The following is a 12,793-nucleotide window of genomic DNA, read 5'->3' on the forward strand; positions in this document are numbered from 1 at the left end:
AACAAGCAATTGAACAACCCCCCCCCCAATAACCAAACAAAACAAGTCATAGAAAACATCTCATCTTGGAAGCTGTAGTGTCACAATTTGTCCCATGGGATACCCCTTTGTTCACACTTTTGTTTTTGCTTGCAAATGTTCATTGCAATAAATCCTAAGACTGGTTCAAGGCTTCTTGCTTCTACTACACCATCAATATTGAATCCTCACTAGAACTCCTCTTGGTTTCCCTGTGTCATGGAGATCTTTCACAAAAGGGACAAACATTTTCAACATGTTGAAAAACACAAATTTCATTTTCTTTATGGCTTAATTGTATGGAACTTTCTTTACAAACTCTGCTGATAATTACTAGTTCCCTCTCTCCCTATTTTGTGACTATGTGAATAGATCTGAAATGAACATAGCCAGTGGATGTCTCTTCAACAGACTGATGGCATTTCTCTAGGAATAAGATTGTTGTATAATTTGGTGGGTGTATTTTGAATTTTTTGTGCTTTGTAATATATATATATATATATATATATATATATATATATATATATATATACTAATTGTCATTCCTACCAAACTATGCAGGACTATCTTTTCTTTATATTCTTTCCTGCCCCTCCTCTCTTTAGTCCTTTTGATAACAGCTGTGTTTTCTAGAATGAGGTAATATCTCTTGGTTTTGATATTTGTTTTTCTTATAACTTGTAATATTGAAATATTTTAACCTATTTATGAATTTTGGTAAATGTTTAAGTCTATTGTCCGTTTTTAGTTTAAGTTACTAGTTCTGTGCCTTGAGATTTTGGAAATCTTTGTATATTCTGAATATCAGCTTCTCACCTGATGTGTATTTAGCAGATTTTTCTTGGATCCTGTGTCTGCTGCTGATTTTCCTTTGTTATGAAGAGAGTTTTGAGTTGCATACTATATTATTTGTTTATTGTCACTTTCGTTGTCTGTACCTTCATGGTTTTGTCCAACAAACACTTGCTCTTTCCAATGTTTTAACACATTATTTTTTCCTATCTTTTCTTCTGGTGCATTTGTACTTTCTAGCTTTACTCTTAAGGTTGTATAAACTTGAGTTGACTTTTATAACCTGGGGATGGGATTCTAGTTTCTGTTTTCTGTGTGTGAAGCCAAGTTTCCCTTTTGATTATCCCACAAATCATCATTCCATGACCCCTGACCCTTGATTCTTAGAGATAACAAGTACTTTTTTTTAATATTGCAAATGAATTCAGAGAACTGCCTACCTTTATTAGTACAAACAATAAATTTAGCTAGGTGGGATCTTGCCTTGGGATTACCACTTCCCACATTTCTTTGTCTCTTTCTGTAATATGTTTCTGACAACCTGGCTCATAATGCAATTGCTTTTGTCCTTATATTTTGCAAAATTGAGAAATTATATTTTTAAGCTCATGTTTTCAGAGTTCTTTCTCACAGCCTTAAGGGGCTTCCCTGAAGGTCACAGCATTCTACCATTTTGCTGAGCCATCAGACATCCCCCTTTCTCTCACTTGTGCTATCTCTGATTGGTTATCATGGAGTCACTAAACTTGGCAGAAAGAATATTTCCTGAAGAAGAAACAGTAACATAAATAAACACACACACACACACACACACACACACACACACACACACACAGACACACATGCCTCATGCACCAGCAACCATCAAACCTCATGGAGATCCACACCCTTCCTGCTCTGTTCCAGTGGTGAAAATCATGTCACGCTATCCCTTCTATGACCATGTAGGACCTAACAATGATAGCCCTTCTTGGTCCTTTTCTTCTATTATCTGTTATTGATGGTGGTGGTATTAGTGATGTGTGTATGTGTATGTTTGTGGGTATGTATTTTTTTTTCCCGGAGCTGGGGACGGAACCCAGGGCCTTGTGCTTGCTAGGCAAGCGCTCTACCGCTGAGCTAAATCCCCAACCCTGAGTATGTATATTTATTTATGCCCATATAAACTTTAATACTTGGTTTTATAATTGTATGGATAATGTCATTGGTCAAATTTGATTATACTCATAGTTTACAACTTATCACAAACATGTCTGACCTACTGACAGTGTGAAGTTATGTTGTTATCTATAATGCTAATGCTAGAAAGCCACACAGCTGAATTTTGATGTGAACCTTTCATATGGAAGGTTCTAGCTGGAGAATGACAGAATTGTTTTAGAAAATAAGAACAGACCCAAAAGAACCCTCATAAATTTTAAGTATGCTTACCATTTTGTATTGGGCTCCACTCATACCTACGTTAGCTTTCCATGGCTCAGGTAGTGCATTCCTCCTAGCAGGTGTTGAAGAGTTAGTTGTGAGACAGTGATCACCTCCTCCTAGTCTGTCTAGTTGAGAAACCAAATGATTTGCTTTTAGGTCTGGTCCCTTAATATGCATTTGCTTAGTAGGTACACTAATATAGAGATATGATCCTTATTATAGCTTATTTCTTTAAAGTATCTGTGAAGACAATTTTATTTTTCATGTTAAGTTGTTAGAACTCTGAAAAGGAAATATCTAGTTTATTGAATATATCTAGGTTTATTATTTTCATTTATCTTCAGTCCTGAGAGCTGTATCTAGCTCGTTCCTCCTATTGCTAAAATATGTGTTAAGTGAAGCAAAATCAAATGTTCATGGGTCAGATAGAAACAAGTCTTATCCTGGTCTCCTTCCTATGCTCTAGAAAACAAATGACACCTTATCTTATGAAACATTTTATAAATGTCAGAGATTCCACTGCTGTCTTAAATTAACATTCCCCTAAAGAAGCTTGCTAAACAGGGGAGTTGTAACTACAGTGAGCTTGATCAGTCTATAAAGGATTAATATAATTTTCATTAGTTTGTGGTTTGTTTCTTTTGAATAACTCTTTAATAAACTTAATAGCATAAAGTTCACTTAAGTAGAAATATTTTTGGCTTAAAAGTTACTGTGCTTTTTACATAGTAATCCTTAAAAACAAATTAATTAATAAAACCTGACTAAATCACTTTTTTCTTCTAGTCACATTGACATTGCAAAAAGCTGAAGCCATCTGTGGGTGTATGTTTTTTTTTTTGTGAAATATACAAACATTTTTCTCAGTACATGGCTTTCAATTATAATTGAAATGCAATTACAGAGTGAATTGGTGCAGTTCTCTGGATAATTCAAGCAGAATTCTTTTCTAATTCAGTGATCTTCATATTTAGGCAAAAGTTCGCCTAAAATTTTGTGTGATTTGAATAATTACCTTAAATGTCTACCTATCTTTTTTATAAACATACTATAGTTTTGTGTTGCTTTGATGTGATTTTATTAATATTTTTGTAAAAATGTGTAATTAAGTTTTTCTGGAGTTTGAATGCTGTGATCTTGTATTTTATGAATATCCTTGACAGCTATTTAAAATGTTCACTTACAGATGGAAATTTTTCTGTTCACTAGCCTTTATACTTGTAAGCTATGTAATATGTATTTTGCAAAAATTATTTCATAATATGAAAGTATGTTTTGCCCATTTATAGACCTTCATTAATTTTGGTGACATTGCCAAATTTCTTACATTTTGCATTTTTATTCCTTCACAGGTATATTTTGTAGGAGTATTTTGAAGATGGATATTTTCAAATCATTTTGAAATAGTCAAACACCATATACAGTAAGTGTTCGGTAATTTTGTTGTTCACTTACTTGTAGTCATGACAAATTTTTTTGTCAGTCATTCAGAAAAGAAAGCATTCTTTTTTTTTTTTTTGGTTCTTTTTTTTTCGGAGCTGGGGACCGAACCCAGGGTCTTGTGCTTCCTAGGCAAGTGCTCTACCACTGAGCTAAATCCCCAACCCCAAAAGAAAGCATTCTTATTTAAAGTTTTTGACGCTCATGATTAGAGAGTGAATGTGTATAAAGCTAGGAAAATGGGTGTTTATGAGTCTGAATTAGGTTGTGCACTTTCTAATTACTGATTTCATTATTGTTATTGTATATTCACATAGACCATTCTGATTTATTATGTCAATGGCATTTTATTATTATTGTTTGTTTGTTTATTTGTTTATTTGCTTTTAAAACATCCATATTGAATCTCCTCTTCCTTCTACTCCTCCTTGTCCCTGCTGCCATTTCTTTCTCCTTGAGATCCACTCCTTCTGTTTCCCTTCAGAAAAGAGCAGGTCTGCCAGGAATACCTACTGAACACACATAACAAGATACAGTAAACCTAGGCATAAACCCTTATATCAAGGCAGGATGAAGCACCTTAGGAGGGGGGAAAAGTCTGCATATATGTTATTCTTAACTTAGTTGACACAATAAAGGGAAGTTTAGTGAATATTAACCAGGTTCTAATATCATTTTTTTAAAAAGTATTCTATCTATCTATCTATCTATCTATCTATCTATCTATCTATCTATCTATCTATCTATCTTGTCCTTTATGTATAAACATTACCTTTAGTCATTTCCCTTCATGATTTGCTCAATATTTCTTCAAAGTTATGAATCTAGGCTTTCAAAAAAGATATTTGTTTCCACAGTAGTATCTGTGAAAGAACCTGGTTCCTCATGTTCTGATTGCTTCTGAGCATTTTGGACTTGTGTAAATATTACCTTCAGAGGGTTGAAATGTCTTCCCCTGCTGTTGTTTGTTCACTTGTTGGTCTTATTTATTATGTCCTTGGGTTCTTTTATTCATTTTGAGTGATGTTTCATTCTCGTATTAGAGAGTTTTGAGTTAGTAGTAAGATTAGATTATTGAAGTTCTCAAATCTTCATTTATTAAGGCAAGCAAACCCAGCCCCCCAAACTCATGTGTGGGATATAGACCAGAGTTAGGGTATTTGCCTAACTTAAGTAAGTACAACAAACAAAATAAATATTATAAAACATCTACTATAACTGAATGCTGTTATGTGTGGTAGAGACCACAGGGACCATAGCACGAAAGTTCTAGCAATTACTTACTTAATCGTCTGGTTTAGTTAAAGAGTATAACATGCAGACAGCTTTGGAGTAGGCTTTTGAACAAAAAATTTAGAAATACAATAGGGGGAGTGCTGATGCTTATGCATTTTTCCTAATATAACCCTGTCAACAGTGAGGTCTCATGAGTAGGTACTTTAGAATGCAGTTAGTAGATTCAGAAAAATTGGCTTTAAATCTCAGACTTCTTATTTGCTAGCTATTGGACAGTGAACAAATTCAATAATGTCATTTCGAATAAATATAAAAGCAATTACTGCCTCATTGATGTTGAACTGAAGTATGTTGTAGATATACGGGTCTTGAGTAAGTGCTAGTAGTTATTTATTTAGAATTGTGAAACTCGGAATTTTCCATCCAAGTATGTTTGTTAAATAAGCACCATAACTGATAATAATGCAATGTAAATGATACAGTATGGATATTCAATGAACACTTTTCACTGAAATGATAAAAAATATATTTAATTTTAGTCTTTTTCTTGAACAGCAAAATGTTCAGTAGAGCTTTGGTAGAAAATAAAACACTTGATCAATCAGCACATACAGTGTGTGTGTTCATATGTGTGTGTGTGTATGTTGTGTGTGTGTGTGAGTGTCTTGTAAAGTTCTGTAGTAACTACCAGTCTAAGGCGAAAAATAAGTTTATGAGCTTTTATAGAGAAGAGGTGACAATTTGCATGTGCTAATGCAACTGAAATTCTTTTCTTGAGCAAGATGTGAAAAATTTATAACAACAAAAAAGTAGTTGAAATTTTAGGTTGCTAAAACGTTTGGGGAACAATCGTCCGAGTGCTTTGTAACAAATTCATGGAAATAGGAGGGCCATGGTTTAGAGACTATCCATTAAGACTCTGCTGTGTATGCTTAACATTCAACACCACAGTGAGCCTGCATAATAACATCATGATGCTGATATGTAATATTTCTTTTCATATTAGGGAAATATACAATAGAGAGGTTGGCAATTTCATTTATGGGAGTGCAGCTCAAGGCTCCTATGCTTCTATTGCTTCTTATGCCATTAACCTAAAAGTTAAATGCTAAGGTTCTGTGATAGACCTAAGGTCAATTTCTTTGCATAAAAACACTGTTCTCAAACCCTGCAATATATAGAAGTTCTTTAGTAATGAGCCTTTTTTGATTTAATCTGAAATAAAAGAAATAGTAATTGCCAAATAATAAATGCTGATAGGGCTGCTTAGGAACCAATCCCCTTGGAAAATATGCTTTGGGGTAAAAAACAAACAAACAAGAAAGCAAAACATTTGCATGTAAGCAGCTCTTTTTTTCTGAGGGTGGAGGCTGCATCTCTTGTTTCTATTACACTTTTACAAGTTACATAGACTGACCACACCTTTTGCTTGCACTCCCCTTGGCTCTTCCTGTCATGGTGAAGCAGCTTAGAATGAGGTTTTGTTGGTTTCCCCACCCCCTGACTCTTCTTCCTCTGTTTCCTTTGCTTTCAGCTGTGAGGTGTTCTCATAGCCATCTTGTGACTGAGTGATCATTCTTAAGCTTCATTTTGAGAGATCAAACTTAGCTATTATTCATTCCAAGTATTTTATACTTCAGTTCTTGAAACAGAATCAGCAATGAACTATTGGGGATATTTTTAAATGTATTTAAAAGATTATTGTTCTGAAGATAGAAGAGCCTACTTTTATTTTTTAATGTTCCTTTGCTTTGACGAACAAACGTTTAGGATTTTAAATTGTTATTTTACTTGTTTTTGTTTGTTTGTTTATGAATACGCATGCCTGGTGCCTGTGGATGTCAGAAGAGGGTAGCAGATATTTTAGAACTGGAGTTGCAGATGGCTGTGAGCTGCCATTTGGAGACTGGAAATTGGATCCAGATTCTCTGGAGAACAGTTCATGTTCTTAGTAGCTGATGCCTCTCTCTAGGGCCTGGAGAGGGGTTCTAGTCTCTTTGTGCTCTTGGTTTGAGCCTGAAAGGCAGAAAATGTTCCACTTTTATTTTTCTAATTTGTTCTCTTGAACACAAATCTAAGTGTTTTGCTTAGTGATTATATTTTATTCAATTCAATTAATACTTAGGGGATGTTCCCAACAAGACGGTAAACAGTGGTAGAAATAGGAGGAAGTAAGAATAACTCTCAAGGAAATTTGGTGGTCACATTGTAGAAAGAGTACATGCTCAATTTTAAATAAAACTGTTAAAACATGTCTTAAACAAGTGTAAACCAATTAAATTTAAAAATTCGTTTCAAATACGTAAGAGACTATAAAGATATAAATATGAAAAAAATAAAACATGGTGAGGAAATCTGAGGTAGCAGACTGGACTTTTGTTCCAAGACATTATCATTTGCATTTGGGCTAGATCTGGGTGAAGGTAGGGAATGGTATCAGGCTAATCAAAGAAATGGTCTAGCAAAGGTCAGAAGTGAAGCAGCCATCACTGAGCTCAACTCATGACATGCTACGTGGTGCTGAGAGTGAGTTTGCAAAGCAAGCAAGTTGACTTGGATCAAAGGTTTGAGTCACACTTAGAATTTACCGGGAACCATTCAATACATTAAAACACAAGTGATAGACAATTAAAAAGAGAAGGGGGAAGAGTATTTTCTAATCTCTAATTTTGTGAACTAAAATTTTGGCATTGTCTTCAGAATAGGATTTTGATTGAGATTTGGTAGAAGAGAGGATCAAGTATCAGGAACTACAACCTCAGGAGAATTAAAAGATGATGTTAGAACCTAAGGTCATTGTCATGAGAAAGGAGAAGAATAATGTGGTAGCTGAGATCTGGAAGGGAATAGATTCAAAGAGGAGTGGGGATTTATTAGGTACCAGGCTCGTTTTAAATGCTACTGACCTCCCTGCTATTCTGCCCCAAAGGATACTGAGACAAACATTAGTTAAACAACTTGTCTGGGTTATCAAGTATAAAAATAGCACAGCCAACACTGGAGCCCCTTGCTCCTGGGACTGCTTTTCCACTACTACTGTTCAAGAAATAACTCATGTTTCCAGGGTGACTGGACTGGAAAGAGAGTTGCTAATAGCCTTTTGCCTATTTCCCAGACTTTGTCCCTTCTTTAAACAGGTCCTTGTGTAGAGAGGAAAATCTTTTGACCTTTAGGGAGAAAGTTACCTTATGGTGAGTGATGAGTCTCTTGTATACATTAACTTGTATGCTAGCAGCAGGAACAGTGTAATTTATGATATTACTCAATTATAAATTAGAACAGTAAATATGTCAACTTAGTGTGATTTATCATCCTTCCTTACCAAGGCTCAAAATGAAACAAGGCTAGAGTGTTAAATTAAAGATTTAATACCTTGGGTCCATGAAAGACCCATATTTCAGGCTTAGTTTACTTATGCTGACCAGTAATTTTGACAAGGAGAACTAGAGGCTCAGCTTAGGGAGTATCTCCATTTTTTTTTCAGTTACGGAAAAAGAGCAAATCACACTGCTGAGGAAAAGGGCTCAGTCTCTGTGCTGATATTAATGCAAACAGCTTCTCCAGTGTATGGCTTTGAGATTTATTCAACTCAGTTGTCCAGATGCTTAAATTTTAAAAGGCTGCTGTAATAGGAAGTTGTCTTCTAAATACAATGGATTTGTAGTTCATGCTGGGCTATCAAATTTTATCTCATGCATTAACAATTTTAATTTATCAATCATAATAAGTGAATTATTGTTATTTAAGGTTTGTTATGAAGTTGTATGAATCAATGGACAAAATACTGTTTTCTTTCCTTAAAAATGATCTACATAGCCTTCATAAAGACCAAGAAGCCTTTTTATATCCCAGATACTTTTTCTTCCTCCCAAAGAGTTTCCTATTTCTATTATTTTCAGAATATTCTGGCTTAAACATTAATTACTTCCATGCTTTTCAATCTGGTTTTACTATTTAGCCCGTGTTCCTCTCCACACAATTTTAATATAATATGACTTAAAATACCTCTGACAAATAGTCACGCATTCCACATACATTTTTCTACGTGAGCCCTTCTTTCCTGAATGTGTGTTTGTAACTTTTGTTAGCGTTATTTGAGGCTCTCTAAGTTTTATTGCCCTTGTCATATTCCATTACACAAAAATACTACAGAATATTTATTCATTGCAGTGTTGGTGGGATCTGAGTTATTTCTAGATTTGAGTTATTATGAATCATGTTATTAGCAGTCTTTTTGAATCTTTTCTGATCGTGCTCATGTATTTCTGTTGGGTGTATACTTAGCAATAGAATTGCTGGGGTCTATTGCATTCAAACCTTCAATTTTAGCACTTACAACCAGACTGTTTTCCCAAAGTTCTTAACTAATTACACAGCTGTCATCAACGTCTGCAAACTCCCATTGTTTACTCTTACTGAAGCTTTGTATAATCAATCTTTTTAATTTTAGCCATTTTTTGAGACTTACATTTCCCTATTGAGTAATGCAGCTCTGAGCTCTGCTTAAACTTGAGATGAATGTCACAATATAGTGTCCAAACTTTTGTCTACTTTTCTTTTGTATTGTTGGCTTTTTAATTGCTAACATTCAGAACTTAGTTATCTTTGCATGGAGAAAACTGCTTCAGTAAATATGGTGGAATGGATATATTTCCCCTGATTTTCCTCTTCTATGAAGAATATTCCATCCTCCCTTTCCCCTCCTTCTTTCCTCCCTTCCTCCTTCACTTTCTCCATTCCTTTACCCTTTTCCATCCTTCCCAGTTCTTTTCCTCTTTAGCTTTCCTCTCCTTTCTGCTTTCTACTGCCTTCCTTATGCTCTCCTCCCCCTTCTCCTCTCTTCCCCTCTTCTCCATTCTTACTCTCCCTTTTCCGCCCTTCCTCTCTCTGTACTTTGCTCCCCTTTCTCTCCTTTTCCTTTCCTCTTTTTGCCACTCTTCTCTCCCTTTCCTCTCTTTTTTTTCAAGTTTCCTTTTGCTTTTAGGAAATAAAAACTAGGACCCCATTCATGTTAATCAGGCAGCCAGCCAAAAGTCACACCCCTATCCCTTACCTTTTCTATTTCTTACAGAGTTTAAGAGGTTTTTGTTTTATTATTATTTTTTGATAAAAAAAATCAATTTCTAATTCTGGTTCCTCTCTGAAGTCACTTTTTGAATGACTTGAGGTCAAGGTCATGTTAGATTTTTCCTTCTAAAAAAATATTTTTTGTCAGGTTCAATGTCCGCATCTATAATTCCAGGATGCAGAAGTAGACAGATTGAAGCCTGCCTGGTCTACAAAGTGAAATCTGCACCAGCTAGGATTACTTAGAGAGGCTGTTTTTAAAACTAGTAAGCAAGCAAACAAACATCTTCCCCCAACCTAAACCCCAGAGGACATTCTCTTTTTCAAAAAAAGAATTTTGGTTTTTAAATTTCATGAGAGATTCTTACACTGTAGCTCCTGGTTTATCTGACACTCTCTATGTAGACCAAGCAAGCCTTGACTTCGTGACCCTCCTGACTCTATCACCTGAGTTCCTGACTACTATAGCTGGACAATTTATTACATCCCGTAATAGCTTTTTTTTTTTTTGCCCACAGCTTTCAATTCCATGTTTATTATCATTTTTCATAAATGTCTTGAGGGTCCATTATTCAATTTAAGTATTCTTTCCTTATATTTAAAATTCCATTTATAACTATGATCATGTTAAAATTATTCTTCATATTTGTTGAAAAAATGTTACAGTGTCTTTATTTGGAAGCTTAAGTGCCCTCGATTACTTTCTGGGCGAAGTTCATCTGATAAGGCCATAGGAATGAAATCAGGCCCAGATTGGAGTTGGGCACAGCAAGACTGAGGCTGTCACTTTATTGAGAGCAATCAGAATTTTTATACCATTATCAGAGACAGAACATACTGGAAATTTCCAGAATCAATGCAGTTATAGTTGCCAGGGCACAATGACAAAGAGGATTGACCACTTCACTGCCTGAAGGAGTGCATTAGTCTCTCAGAGCCCCAGGAGCCATGGAGTCTAAACAGAAAAGTCTAGAAAGCATATCTCAAGACAGCTAGGCCAAGTTAACTCCATGGTTCCCTGCTGTAGGAGACCTCATAATGCTGCCTTATTTAATATGAATTTTAGAACTTCTTTGCCAAATTCAACAAAAGATTGAGATGTTATTTTGGATCACGTTTATTATCTCATTATTATGTATTTTCAAACTGATACAACTTTAGGACAGACTTTTAATCTATGCTAAAAGTGCTGGTTAGTTTTTGTCAACTTGATACAAAGTGAGTCACCCGGAAGAAAGAGACCCACAACTCAAGAATTCAATCCATCAGGTTGACATGTGAGCTTGTCTCTGGGATCATTTTCTTGATGGGAGAGGGTCAAAGCCACCATGGACAGTGCCACTCTTGGGAGATGGTCCAGCATGGTATAAGAAATTACTATTTTAAAGTGTTTTGATTTTATGTTTTATTTCTTAGCATGTCATATTGACTTGTGTACAGAGTTTAAAATAATGCTGTTAAGAAGCACAGAGTTGACTCCATAAACTTCTTCCCACAAACAGAATAGCAGCATTTCACTATTAAAAATGTAGTTCCTCTATTTTTGTAAATAACATATATTAATTTTAGAATACTTAATTTTTTATTCATGAATAAAATTAAAGACTTAACTTTTCCTTTGTTTTCATGGAACAATAGCTTGCTGATTTCCAGGCTGGCCTAGAAGTCATATATTATATTTATCTTTTTGCTTCAGCTTTTCAAAGTGTTGGAACATAGAGTTATATGCTCTATTGACCCTGGATTTTGAATCTTTAACAATTTTTAACTATTGAGGATCTAAAATACTTCTGATTTTACTTTGTCTATCTGATTTATGGTTTCAGAATAACATTTTGTTCCTATACGTCCTTAGAACAGATGATATACCAAAGGATTTTGGTGTTTGGTGCCCCATCATTTTACAGTTCCTTGGATGCATGTATTTAAGAGGAAACCTGGAATCTCTCGTCAGCTGTCGAATGCAGCACTCTTGGTGGTGACAGGAGGGTACAATCCCCTTTGTTTATTGTCTTAGATAAGGCTGATGCACCTGAGCCTCAGCTACATGGCTCTTTCAATATGCCTACCCATGTCTCCCATGGACTCACACTCTTTTTCCATGTCTGTCAAGTTCTTTGATAGGAGAGGGGAATCTTGATCTTTCTCCAAGATTAGCAGAACTTGCTTTGTGTTCATGGAGGGCATTGGGCACAATAGTTACCCTCAGTACTGACAACAGCTGTTCTTCAATATTTCTTCCCATTATCACTTTTATAGATGATATGCTTTTCTCACTTTCTCTCGAAGGTCCTCAGATGGGTGATGCTTCCTCAGAGTGGCAGCTCCCTAAGCAGTTTTAATACAGTTGTTTGTATGTGGCCTGAGAACTCTTCATGAAGGAAGTCATTATCCTGGTTCTAGCATTTATGAATCTTCACCGTGGGTAGTTATGCAACAGCATTTGGACATACAACTTAATCTTTACTGTGTTTCCAATAGTTATAGGCAAATATTAAAATCAGCTGTTATATTTGTATGGTGCACAGCAAAGACAAAGAGCACATACAGAGCTGATACAGGCCTCTCCTTAGAGAGATCATTAGTAAACTCTATGCAGTATTTTTCTAGCCATCATTATACATATTTTTAGCTGTAGTTGTTGCATGTAGTATTGTCTGTACACATGTACGAACTCTATCATATACCTGGTAGGAATGAAGTGAAAGAAACACACTGGATATTATCTTCGCTATTGTCTCTTAGCAAGAAAATGCTAACATTTAAGTAATCCAACTTTTGATACTAGCTTACCTTGTCTTAGGCAGTATTCTAT

The 12,793-nt window shown here is 35.2% G+C and overlaps 1 protein-coding gene across 5 annotated transcripts in view; it reads left to right on the plus strand.

The window, feature by feature from the left end:
- Galnt13 (polypeptide N-acetylgalactosaminyltransferase 13) overlaps positions 1-12,793 on the plus strand; it is a 666,951-nt gene that overhangs the window by 33,937 nt on the left and 620,221 nt on the right. For 3 of the 5 annotated variants that reach the window (NM_001431575.1, NM_199106.3, NM_001431576.1), the window contains 1 exon segment: positions 3,588-3,658. The gene's annotated coding sequence lies outside the window, so the exon portion shown is untranslated. 5 annotated transcript variants of the gene reach the window in all.

Source organism: Rattus norvegicus, chromosome 3 (genome assembly GCF_021556685.1).
Source record: "Rattus norvegicus strain SHRSP/BbbUtx chromosome 3, alternate assembly SHRSP_T2T, whole genome shotgun sequence".
Taxonomy (NCBI): Eukaryota; Metazoa; Chordata; class Mammalia; order Rodentia; family Muridae; genus Rattus; species Rattus norvegicus.